Genomic DNA, 13,940 nt, shown 5'->3' with positions numbered 1-13,940 from the left:
TTTCTTACACTTGTCACTTATTTTCCGGAATATGTACATTCCATGCAATTCTTCATCAAACCACAAACCGAAATATTTTAAATGTTTCACTCTCTCAGATTCTTGATTATATAATTTAAGTTTTAAATTAATGACAATTATTTTCCTTGTAAAGAAATGTTCTTGTTTTATCAAAAGAGAATTTAAATCCCCCGCTTAAATGACATTCTTCTATTTAATAATAGCCTCTTGTATTTTCTTCACAATAAATTCCAAATACCCCTCTTCCAAATTACCCCATCACCCGCAAAAAGAGAAAATCCCATCCCATTTTCTAAGCTCAGAAAAACATCCATCCATCCATCCATTGTCTACCGCTTATCCTGTATTCAGGGTCGCGGGGGGGCTGGAGCCGATCCCGGCTGTCATTGGGCGAAGGCGGGGGTACACCCTGGACAGGACGCCAGGTCCATCGCATGGGCCAACATGTAGAGACAGACAACCATTCACACTCACATTCACACCTACGGCAATTTAGAGTAATCAATGAACCTATCCCCATCCTGCATGTCTTTGGACTGTGGGAGGAAGCCGGAGACCCGTAGAGAACCCACGCTTACACGGGGAGAACATGCAAACTCCACACAGGAAGGAACCCTGGGCCGACCCGGGAATTGAACGCAGGACCCTCTCGCTGTGAGGCGACAGTGCTACCCACGACTACACCACCGTGCCCCAGAAAAACATAATTTGTCATAATAGAACATAACAAAGGACTCACTATACGCTCTTGAGGCGTTCCATTTTCAATATCAACTTTCAGTGTAACTCTTCCCTATTTTAACTTGAATAGATCTTCCCAATAAAAAATACTTGATCCATCTACCGGTATACATTTATTCAAGAAGACCAGCAACAAGGGTTGTGGCATGCAGATAGCACCATACACTTCTACTGGAAACAGAAGCACTGATGTCAACCTGAACACTGAACTCATACTAGGAGAGGTAGCTACAGCAGCTAGGGAGCTACCTCTCCATACATGAATTGTTACTCCAGTGTTACTGTTGACTTCGGTGCTGACGTTTCCAGTAGAAGTAAATATCGCTGCTTCCTGCTCGCTCCCGTTCGCGTCCTCACTTCTTGTCCGCGTATTTTTTGGGGAAAAATACGGACATCCATGCCGAACACCACAGCTAAATAACTTGTTGTTACTCAGTGACCCGCCCCCCCAACACCTGTAATAGCTCATTTATGCTCTACGCTAGACACGCATACGGATACGGACGGAGCCTTCTGTCCGTTCTCTGCGTACATTTCGTCCGTATTTCTGTCCGTATCCTGCAAGCTTGCGGATGCGTACCGATACGGACCAAACGTTGCAGTTCCAACGGGATCATGGGGGCAGTGTCGGCATTGTACACCGAAAGTGCCGTGAATAGCATACACAAATTTAAAAAATAGGCAAATTCGACTTGATGTAGCCGCCTGCAGCGCGCTACCTAACGTGATGTATTGTGGTTGAAAGCGATGCATGATGCTAGAATTGTGTCCGACTTAGCAGCCGACTGCAAAGACATCACAGGGTCGCGACCATATCACGTGACCCAAAACATCGCGGGAACAAGTTTTTAAGAGCCGCTCTTGCAGCGCTTGGCAGCGCGGTCTACGACGGCTGCAAACGGGCTTGTCCACACCTCCGCTACAGCGGAATGGTTCTCATTGGTAAAAGTTCAATGACGTGCGTTCAGGTCCGCACTCGGCGGCCACCTTGTGGTGAAATGATACTTTTTATTTCGGTCGCATTGATCTCATGGCTTGATCTTAAGTTCGTGCATTGTGTTGTGAGTAGGCCTATTTATATGTGAGGTCTGGTTAATACAAACATAGAATGATAATACAAATATACTGGAAAAAAAGCCCTTCCACATGTTGCCTTGCGTTGTGTGTGTGTGTGTGTGTGTAATATATATATATATATATATATATATATATATATATATATATATATATATATATATATATATAACATATCCTCTTTCCAGCCCAGAGGGGTATTCCATCAAACTCGGTAAGCGCAAAGCCGGGCTAATTTCGATAAGCCTCGCTACCTTTAGCGAGAGTTGCGTTCCATCAACGTGACTTGAGGCACTCCTCCGCTAAGTAACCATGGGAATTTATCCGACCAAACTAGCCTGCCCCGGGGCAGGCTTAACCATCAGGCTTACTTTAGCAGGGGTTTCAGAGAAAGTCCGACTGTCGGAAACACTGTACCAGCAAGGTTCCGCCAAGCCTAGTCCTCGTGATTTCGTCACGTGAAAGGACCAAAAATTACCAAAATTACATATATGAAGTACAAACAGACTATATTTTCATCAAGCGTCTAAGAATACATGCTTGCAATTAAAAAAATATGACTAAATCGTTTATTTAGTTAAGACCGATAACATTATCTAAAGCCCCCAGTTGGGTGAGTGGTGATGCACCTGCCCCTGAATGTGGGCATTAAAGGTTCACATCCAGGCGAGGACATCTCATGTGTGTGTTTTTTTTTTTTTTGCCTGTATAATTGTCTTTAGATCAGAGAATTAGACCAACATTTTACCTTAACTATGATAAATATGTCATACAATTTCCCCAGAACCCAAATATAACTTGCAAAAACATGATAGACATAAAGATGTTATTATTAATAGCATGTATATCCCAATGACAAAGGCATTGCTGCATGCAATTTTCAGCCACATAAATTCCTTTCAGGTGAGTTCATTAATAGGTTCATTGAATGTGTTCATTGAATTGTTGAGATAAATGAGTTGGTCAATGTAGATGCATTTACTAGGCCTTTACTAGGAGAGAGAGAGAGAGAGAGAGAGAGAGAGAGAGAGAGAGAGAGAGAGAGAGAGAGAGAGTTCCGGCCAAAGAAAAAAGTTTCACAAACATCCATAGTCGGGAATTGAACCGTGGCCGGCCGCATACAAAGCTGGCGTGTTACCTCTACACTATCCTCACGTTTGAGAAGTCATAGTCAGTGTTATATTAGAACATGTTACTCTTAACGGTACTTCCGTATTTAATCGCTCGGTAATTCTTGCCCAAGCAGCCTCGCGATTTTTATTTATCACTACAGTTTTCCCTTTTTTGGTTATGATGGGTTTGTACTCCTCGTACAGTTCCATCAATAATTTTTGCTCTGGTCTTTTCTGCCATTTTCTCGATGATTCGTCATTCACGGTTCTTGTCTGGCTTCATATCCCGTGAACAGCGTAACACACGACAACGTTAACCTGGCTTGAATTAGCCTCAACAAGGCGCAGCTGAAATGCGTTAATGGAATGGGTTTAGCCGCAAGTGGAAGTTGGCGTTAGTTCTAACCAGGCTTAACCAGGTAAGCGCCGCTTTAATTAGCGAGTTTGGTGGAATACCCCTCAGGACGGGCATGGCTGACTCTGTGACCGCCAATGCCCGCCCATGCCGCCGGGACTGAGTAGAATGTTTTTAGATAATTCACGAAGATGATTTGACATAGTGTAACAGATCAGGGCCCGTATTCCTAAAGGTTTTAGCAAGGAGTCTTAGCTTAAGAGTGATTCCAGAACATTCTCAGAGAACTCTGAGCAAGGAATGGACAGAAACTCCTATCTTAGTGAGAAGGTGTGGTTGACCCCGTTGCTAGGTATGAGTCATCATTTCAAAAGCTGTGATTGGTTGATACTAAAAGCTAGATAAAAAATAAACTTTTGGTGATAATGGGCAAAGGATGGACCCTCAAATCGATAAACTTAATCATAGAATCTAATCTAATTATGAAGACTGTGTAATTGTGAAATTAATATTAAGCTATACTTCAAAATTATCCTACAAAATGTGTGAAAACTTAGGCTCACTTACACAGTATTCACATAGTGATAGTTTCACTTTCAACTTTCAACATTTCAACTCAATTTGGTATTAACGAGGGTAAAATGGCTCAGCTTTCGTCAATGTCTGTGATTGCTGACCGGCCTATAAGAAGCAGTGTTGGTTGGCTTTCATATCTACCACAAACCAGTGAACCCTGTGGAGGTGCGTGATTTCCACACAGAGGACCCTCCAATCTGAGAGGCCATCCATACGAAGACGTTTTTTGTTGGTAAACGCACAAGGCTTGTGTGTTTCGCCCGGCCGTCCATACGGATCCGGCGTTTTCGCGCCCTGAAAACGCACTTTTTTAAAACCAGCTCTCAGGGTGAAAAAGAAAAAAACGACACCCCTCCGTTTCGTGTTCGTTTTCATGTTGACGGCTAAAACGAATACGATGACGTCATCGGCCCGCCCCTCGACCCTCGAGCCTGACTTCTTCCCCCTCGACATCACGTAACAAAAACAACAACGGCTGTTCGTCTGTACGTCAGCATATCAGGGCCACTGTATGAAAAAAAACGGAGCCGAGAGAGGGGGGCAATATTCCGGGAAAAAAGTTGCAGATATGCTACTTTATTACGATGCTAACAAACAACTGCTAGCTAACTTCCCATGAATGTAGGCATTTATTTGTCTAATTAATCCATCCCAACGTGTGACAACGCCTCGTCAAGGTCCTTAGGGTGACGGCTGTTGATGCTTATTGTGGTTTTATTGATACGGGCCAAATTGTCATCTTATGGGTGTTTATTGATCGGGTGGTCGGGTGGCGATTAGCCGTAGCTCTCACGTGTTGCCATAGCAATGGCAAACATCCGGTCAAACTCTGTCTCTTCTTCTGCATTTTTGTAGCAAAAACAGTGCCACATATAGGCTGGAATATGTACTACAGCGCGCTGAGTCGTTTTCAGTGGATTCGTCTGGATGCAGATTTTCTTGAAACGACGCCAAGGCAAAACGGAGAAAAAAAGTTTGTTTTGCTTCGTGTGAACGGCCTCTGAATGTTCAGAAACAATTCAATCTGCATCCATGAATTGTTTCATAGACACAAACCCTGAGGTCCCAACACTGGATACCCAAATTCTCTTTTAATTCCATTCATTCTTTTCATCATATTTTACCTATTTATGTTTGTCTTCCTATTGACTTACAAAATTTCCTCCTTTGCATTTTTAATTGTTTTCCTCACATTTGCTTGCAACCTTTTAAATTCTGAAAATCATGAGTTCTTTTTACAAGTTTAAATGCTTTGTTCTGAGATTTTGCCCTTTGTCCACCATGGTACAATTTTCTTTTTACTTCTACCTCCCTGCCTTTTGAATTATTTGTTTTGTTGCCCCTAGAACCGCTTGACAAATAGAATGATTTAATTCTTCTATATCAACTTTTTCCATTTCCTTATCACTAACCTGTCATGATCTGTGTTTTCATGTTTTGATTCCCTGGTTTATTTTGTGATTTTTGCCCTTGGTGTGATTTCCTGTCTCGTACTTCCTGGTCCTTGTTGTTTCCGCTGTCTTGACTCCCCCATCCTCTCGTGTTGATTACCTTGCCTGCCCTAATGTGTTTCACCTGTTCCTCGTCAGCTCCCTGCCTCCCTGTGTGTGTATATAGTCTGTGTGTTTCCCTTGTGTCCTGGTCGGATCATTGTTGCTGTCGATGTCGTTGTCTCTTGTCGCTGTCATGCACCACGTCTCGTCCCTGGATTTGTCTTTGTCCCTGCGTCCTGCCTTCCGTGTCCCTTCGTGTTTGGTCCACGCAGCCTTCGGGAGGTCCGCTCGTCACCCGTTCCTGTTCCGACGGGGGGCCGTCCCACGCCTGCTCCACGCAGCCTTCGGGAGGTCCGCTCGTCACCAGTTCCTGTTCCGACGGGGGGCCGTCCCACGCCTGCTCCACGCAGCCTTCGGGAGGTCCGCTCGTCACCAGTTCCTGTTCCGACGGGGGGCCGTCCCACGCCTGCTCCACGCAGCCTTCGGGAGGTCCGCTCGTCACCCGCTCCTGTTCCGACGGGGGGCCGTCCCACGCCTGCTCCACGCAGCCTTCGGGAGGTCCGCTCGTCACCAGTTCCTGTTCCGACGGGGGGCCGTCCCACGCCTGCTCCACGCAGCCTTCGGGAGGTCCGCTCGTCATCCGTTCCTGTTCCGACGGGGGTCCGTCCGACGCCTGCTCCACGCAGCCTTCGGGAGGTCCGCTCGTCACCCGTTCCTGTTCCGACGGGGGGCCGTCCTACGCCTGCTCCGCGCAGCCTCCGGGAGGTCCGCTCGTCACCCGTTCCTGTTCCGACGGGGGTCCGTCCGACGCCTGCTCCACGCAGCCTTCGGGAGGTCCGCTCGTCACCCGTTCCTGTCCAGACGGGGGGCCGTCCGACGCCTGCTCCACGCAGCCTTCGAGAGGTCCGCTCGTCACCCGTTCCTGTTCCGACGGGGGGCCGTCCTACGCCTGCTCCGCGCAGCCTCCGGGGGGTCCGCTCGTCACCCGTTCCTGTCCAGACGGGGGGCGGTCCGACGCCTGCTCCGCGCAGCCTTCGGGAGGTCCGCTCGTCACCCGTTCCTGTTCCGACGGGGGGCCGTCCTACTCCTGCTCCACGTCGCCTTTCTGAGCAGCCCCGCCCGCTAGGTCGCCCTCATGCCCGGCCTCCTGAGCGGTCCCGCCCGCTAGGTCGCCCTCATGCCCGGCCTCCTGAGCGGTCCCGCCCGCTAGGTCGCTCTCATGCCCGGCCTCCTGAGCGGTCCCGCCCGCTAGGTCGCCCTCATGCCCGGCCTCCTGAGCGGTCCCGCCCGCTAGGTCGCCCTCATGCCCGGCCTCCTGAGCGGTCCCGCCCGCTAGGTCGCCCTCATGCCCGGCCTCCTGAGCGGTCCCGCCCGCTAGGTCGCCCTCATGCCCGGCCTCCTGAGCGGCCCCGCCCGCTAGGTCGCCCTCATGCCCGGCCTCCTGAACCCCCCCTCCTGGCCCCCTCCACCCACCCTACGTATCATGGACCTTGGGGACGTCTGGGATCCGTCCCTTAAGGGGGGGGTACTGTCATGATCTGTGTTTTCATGTTTTGATTCCCTGGTTTATTTTGTGATTTTTGCCCTTGGTGTGATTTCCTGTCTCGTACTTCCTGGTCCTTGTTGTTTCCGCTGTCTTGACTCCCCCATCCTCTCGTGTTGATTACCTTGCCTGCCCTAATGTGTTTCACCTGTTCCTCGTCAGCTCCCTGCCTCCCTGTGTGTGTATATAGTCTGTGTGTTTCCCTTGTGTCCTGGTCGGATCATTGTTGCTGTCGATGTCGTTGTCTCTTGTCGCTGTCATGCACCATGTCTCGTCCCTGGATTTGTCTTTGTCCCTGCGTCCTGCCTTCCGTGTCCCTTCGTGTTTGGTTCCATTTCGTAAGTGTTTCGTTGCCTGGTGTTTTTGCCCGTGTGGTCTCCTTCATTTGATACTTTGTTTTTTGTCTTAGGTTTTATTTTGTATTTAGTTTATTATTTAAATAAAACCTCTGTTTAACTGCATTTGGGTCCTCACCACCTGTTTTTCGAGTCCATGCCTGTTTCCAAGTCCGCCAAACATGACATAACCTGCTTAAATGTTTCCCAGTCAGCACTACTGAAAACCAATCTTTCTACTCCTCCATGAACTGCAGGGCCACCAGGATACATCACCTGCGCCAGGAGTTCGCACTCTCAAGAAACAGTACAAAACTGCTACTGATGAGGAGAAGCAACCTTTAGCAGAACTGCATAACATCCTGCGGAAGAAGCTGATGATCCTTCGCAGAGCAGAGTGGCACCGGAGACGGGGAAGAGAGAGAGCTAGGAAGCGATCAGCCTTCATTGCCAATCCCTTTGGCTTCACAAAACAACTGCTCGGGGACAAGCGCAGTGGCTTGAGTGCTCAATAGAGCAAGTGAATCACTTCCTCCAGGACACAGTGAGCGATCCTCTGAGAGAGCAAGAACTGGAACCCAACATAGCCCCCCCCCCCCCCCCCCCCAACAACAGAGTTCAACCTGAAGGAGCCAAGCCTGAAGGAGGTTGAGGAGATCAAGGCAAAGACGTACTGGAATGCGCTCACAAAAGCGGGAAGCAACTCCGGACAGAGCTGGGCAAACGAGGCCGCTACCACCGAGCCCAGCACGCAGGGCCACCCTGTCGGATGGGTCGATGATGAGCCTCCGCCTGGACTTGCCGACTCCAGCTTCTCGGCTACGTGGCAGTTCGCCAAGGATTGGGGGTAGCAGTGTAGAGGGACCTCCTAGGCCTGAGGGCAGGCCCTATGGTGACCCCAAGATCCCGCAGTACCTGGCATATCCCAGGACGTGGGGTTGGCCAGAGGGTGAGTGGGCATGTCGCCTGGTGCCGCTACTCTCTGGAAAAGCACTAGAGGCTTACACAGCTATAGACGAGGAAAGAGCTCACTCGTACCCGGACCTGAAGGCAGCGCTCCTGACCAAGTTCGACATCTCACCGGAGACGTATCGCCAGCAGTTCCGGGCCATGGCAGTTCCGCCCCGGAGAGAACCCGACAGAGACTTACCACCGCTTAAAGGGTCTCTACCGTTGATGGATTCGGCCGGAGCAGCATACAAAGGAACAGATCGGTGAGCAGGTCATTTTGGAGCAGCTGCTGCGAGTCTTCCCGGCAGACATCCGCACCTGGGTAAAGGAGCACAAGCCGACAGATGGGCTAGCTGCCAGCAAGCTAGCGCTGCAGTACCTCAACGCACGGAGGGGAGGCCCGACTGCCTACCAGAGTGGTCCCAGTCGTCAGGTTTCATTGCAGCCCAGACCAGCAGCCAAAGCCAGCCAGCCGCCGCCTGGAGAACCCCGGCCCGTATCTCGCCAGCGCAGCCCCGGTAAGGAGCTCATCTGTTTTTACTGCCAGCAAGCAGGGCACAAGGCTTCTCTGTGCCCCATTAGAAAAACTAAGCTTAGCGGGGCATGTTACACTCCTCGGGCTGAGGTTGCGAGTGCTGAGGGAGGTCAATAGCGTTTTAAAGACGTTACCATTAATGGCAAACCTGTGACTGCTCTGGTTGACTCTGGGAGTTTCCTCCTGGCACGAAGGCCCCCAGGAAGTCCCGCCGCCAGCGGCGGTTTGAAAAGGGCCTGCAATCCCAGGAGCCGGACTGTAAAAAGGGGCTGGCAAAGGACATGTGGGAGGTGCCTGGGGACATTGGGGCACGGCAAAGGGAGGATGAGACTCTGAAGCCCTTGTTTGCCAAGTTGGTTGGGGGGCTGGGTATGGTAGAGGCGGATAAAGAATGTCTTATTGTTGATAGTGATGTTCTGTATGTAGTGGCAGACGGTATCAAACGCCTCATAGTTCCTGTGTCCTGTCAGTCGATGATAATGCACCTAGCACACACCGTACCTTGGGCAGGTCATCTTGGCCGCAACAAAACCTATTTGCGCATATCTTCCAGATTCTATTGGCCTTCCATGTATGCTGATGTGCAAAACTTCTGCAAAACCTGTCCCACCTGTCAGAAAACTTGCTATGTCCGCCGATCAGACCGTGCCTACCTCCAACCCCTGCCCGTGATCTCCCCCAAGCATCCACGGGGTTCTCCCCGTTTGAGCTATTGTACGGTTGGGAGGTGCAGGGGCTGTTGGATCTGCAGCGGAAGACCTGGGAGGCTCCTGTAACTGGCACCAGTGATCGTGGGGTGGTCCAGTTCGTGTTGGAGATGAGGGACCAGTTAACAAGGTACCGAGAGGAGGCCGAGGTCAACCTACGCGAGGCCCAGCAGACCCAGAAGGCCTGGTATGACCAACAGGCCAGGCACAGAGAGTTCCGGCCTGGCCAGAAGGTCCTACTCCTCCTGCCGTCTTCCAACAGCAAGCTGCTTGCTAAGTGGCAGGGCCCGTACACCATCCTCAGGAAGATGGGCCCTGTGACCTATGAGATCCACCATCCGGACAAGAAAAAGGCCAAGCAGATCTACTACGTCAACCTGCTGAAGGAGTGGAAGGAGGCTCCGGTTCGGGTTCCTGTGGCGTGCTGGTGATGAGGTGGACAGTGAAGGAGAGGAGGAGACTACCCTCGCCGACCTCAACCAGTCAGCTGCACCTGCTCTCGACCATCTCTCGGCCACCCAGTCCAGCCAGCTGTGCCAGGTGTTCCTGGGGGTCTCCAAGCTCTTCGCTGCCAGCCCGGGGAAGACTGACCTTGTTGAGCACGTGGTCCGCCTGAAAGACAAGGGGCCGGTTCGTCAGAGGGCCTACCGGGTGCCCCAACAACTGGTGGACAAGCTTCGGTAGGAGGTGGAGGAGATGCTGCGCTTAGGGGTGATCGAGCCGTCGCAGTCTGAGTGGTGTAGCCCGGTGGTCATTGTGGTGAAGAAGGATGGCTCCCTCCGCATCTGCATCGACTTCAGGAAGCTCAACGCGATGTCGGAGTTCGACGCCTACCCAATGCCCCGGATCGATGACCTGCTGGAGAGGATTGGCCGGGCCAGGTTCATCACCACTCTGGACCTCTGCAAGGGTTACTGGCAGGTACCCTTGGAAGCGTCCAGTCGTCTCTGCACGGCATTCCAGACACCTGTCGGCCTCTTCCAGTTCACAGTGATGCCCTTCGGCCTACACGGGGCACCTGCCACCTTCCAAAGGCTGATGGACCGGGTTCTGCGGGGGTGTGAGGACTGCAGTGCTGCCTACCTCGATGACGTGGTCATTTTCAGTGCCACCTGGGAGCAGCACCTGCAGCATCTGGAGCGAGTCTTGGGCCGGATCCAGCAGGCAGGCCTAACGCTGAATCCGGCCAAGTGTCAGTGGGCCAGGGAGGAGGCGAAGTACCTGGGGTACCGGCTTGGACGAGGGGAGGTCCGACCACAAGTGGACAAGGTTGAGGCCATCCGTAGCTGCACAGCCACAATCGCAGCTCCCCTGACAGCGAAGGACCAGAGAAACCCTGTTATCTGGAATGAGGACTGCAAGACGGCATTCCATGCTCTCAAGGTCTGTCTGTGCTCTTCGCCAGTCCTGAGGAGCCCCGACTTCAGCCAGCGGTTCCTGGTCCAGACCGATGCTTCCGCGGTAGGACTGGGGGCAGTCCTGGCCCAAGGTGAGCCGGGTGACGAGCGGCCGGTGCTGTACCTAAGCCGCAAGCTGCTGCCTCGGGAGACCAGGTACTCCACTGTGGAGAAGGAGGGCCTGGCCATCAAATGGGCCCTGGAGAGCTTGAAGTACTACCTGCTGGGGAGGGAGTTTGACCTGGAGACGGATCATCGTGCGCTGATCTGGATAAATTCAATGAAGGATCACAACAGCCGTCTCACCCGCTGGTACCTCTCCCTCCAGCCGTTCCATTTCCAGATCCGCCATCGGGCGGGCAAGGCCAACATTGTGGCGGACTATCTTTCCAGGTTGCCGCACATCGCCAACCTCGGGGAGGAGGGGGATAATGTGGTGGAGCGTCGGTGATGCTCCGACCGGTGCACGCTCTCTCTCTCGCTCCGTAGCTCGGAGACCAGGCCGGGAGCACGTGCCGCTCTCTTTTGTGCCGGAGGAAGTCGCCGGTAAAACTGTGTGTATCTCGCAGTTCAGCAGCTATACAGACTTTTTCCCAGTTCCTGGACTCTGTTCTCCCCATGGTAGGACGTCGAGGGTGCACACTCGGCGCCTACGTGGCACATACACACACACACACGCTCACCTGCTGCTGCTGCGGAGGTCGGTCTCGGGTTCACAGGCCGAACCGAGGCAGTCCCGGATCATGCCGTAAATAGCGCTAAGTGGCTCGCTTGAAGGGGTCAGGTGACCACGGACTGAACTAACATTATTGTTTGTATTGAAAATGGTCAAGTTAGAGACTTCCAGTGTAAATAATGGTGCAGCCATATGGAGGGTTGTTAGTGCCATAATATTGGAGTGTAAGGGAATTGGTTTTGTGTGTTTTGGGGCTAATTTTTTCAAGTATGTTTCTAAACCCCTATGCTGGGTTAATTGGTTTGCCCAGGGGAGGGGCCAAGGGGGTATATAAAGGGAGCTCAGCCCACTTGAAGGGGGCTTTTTGGTTGAGAGACATGTGGGTCCCAGTTGCTGCCGTGATTTGTGTAAATATTGTAAATATTCCTGCTACTTTTTTTTCCCACCTGAGGGTATTTTACTTTGGTTTGGTGTAAATAAAATTCACCGCACTAAAGTTCACCGACTGAGCCATCATCTTTCCATTGAAAAATAACGAACCCCGACAGTGTGGCTGACGATCATAGACCTTCCAACGCCATGCAGAGAAGAACTCCTCACTAGGATTCAAGAACGGAGAGTATAGGGGGAGATTGAATGCGATGAAAAGTGTGAAAACCTGTGAGCCAATTGCGGACCAAAGCAGCCCTGTGGAAATGAACATTGTCCCAGATGATAACGTACCTGGGCTGCTCTGGCCCCTGGTCATTAGGAATTAGTCTGTTGTGGAGGGTGTCCAGAAATGTGATAATGTGTGCAGTGTGGGCTATGTTGCTGTAACAGGCATTGAAAAATGGCTTGTATGTAAAACAGTTACCCCATCCCATTTTTTGGTTTTATTACATATAAACCTAATGGTACGAAGTTATATCTTCATGCCACTAGATGGCACTGTTGTGCGGTGGCACCTAGTGGGTTGTCATGGAGACCGTAGCTCAAGAACTCAGAATATAAACGCTGTTTACTTGAGAAAGACATAACTTGTGTTGCTCTCCACTTCCTTTAACCCACAGGTATGTTTTTGAACTGTTTTAACTGTGACTAATATAGCAAACAAATCTGTAAGCAATACGTTCGCTCTTGTAATGCTTGGAGAGCTCTGTGGTGATTTTTAAGTGTTTTGGATGTTGTTGCTGAGGTTGTTGCCGGCGAGCTAACAGAGGCTGCTTGTCGTTGGCCAGCCGCCGTCAGTGAAGGTTCCGTTCTCTTGTCATGTTAATGTTTAAGTGTATGTAAAATGTATGTGAAGTTTTCCTGTACTTTGTATCGTTTTGTTTGTCCAGCCAGTGCTCTGTGCCGACTTATGTCACTTTCGTTTGTCGGACACTGTCAATGTAGCAGTTATTGCCGTTAGTGTCTTCACTAACGGGCTTGTGTGCGCATGCATGTAAACGCCGGCTGCCGTTCGCGTCGTCAGTTGGTGTGCGCGTTCATGTGAGCGCCGGCTGCCGGCAGTGTCGTCAATTGGTGTGCGCATTCACGTGAACACAAGACGTGATGTTCGTTCGGCATCGTATTCTATGTGCCACTTTGAAGCATGTTATTAATTTATTATACTATGATGTTTGTTCTGTATTTGTACTGCTGTGAGTTTCATGATCTTCTCTATTTAAAGGGTTCTGTTGTGTGTGAGATGTATTGTGTAGGATATATATTATTGATCTACTTGTGTATTTGTTTTTATGATCTTCCCCTGCCATTTACAGTATATATAATTGTTGTTGTTGATATTTACTATAATGATGTTCAAATATTTACTTGATCTTGACCTGAGAATATAAACGCTGTTTACTTGAGAAAGACATAACTTGTGTTGCTCTCCACTTCCTTTAACCCACAGCGCAATCCAGCCTGTGGTCTTTTTACCTGCCCAGATACCCCCTAGGTCTGGCGCCGGTAACAATTGGGGGCTCGTCCGGGATCTAGCATCCAAGAGCAGGGTGAGCGGTCACTGTGACAGTGAGACCAGGTGTCCCAGCTTCAGGGAAGGCTGCTGCGTTGAGCGTCATCCAGAGAGCGTCAGTCACCGGTGAGACATCACGATGGCCAAAGTTACTCCACGGCGGATGCTGATCTTCCAGATCCACAAAAGACTTCCAGCGCTGAATTCCAGTCAACTGCAGTTGGTTGCCAGTTCGGTTGAAGATGGCAGCGAGAGCACTGAGGACTTCAGTGAACCAGAGCTGTATGACTTCATCGTCGACTACACCAAGAGCGAGAGGTTGAAAGCGATGGAAGATGAAGGCATGGCTCAACTCCTCTCCCTCCAGGACCTGCTGCATGAACTGACATCGACAGACGCTGGGCCTTCTGAGGTTCCTGTTTCCACCGTTCACATGGACGGCACAGGTGACATTCACACACACCCGTCGTCCAAGGACATGC

The sequence above is a fragment of the Eutrigla gurnardus genome (genome assembly GCF_963514095.1).
Source record: "Eutrigla gurnardus genome assembly, chromosome: 8".
NCBI classification, from domain to species: Eukaryota; Metazoa; Chordata; class Actinopteri; order Perciformes; family Triglidae; genus Eutrigla; species Eutrigla gurnardus.
This window is presented reverse-complemented; position numbering follows the sequence as displayed.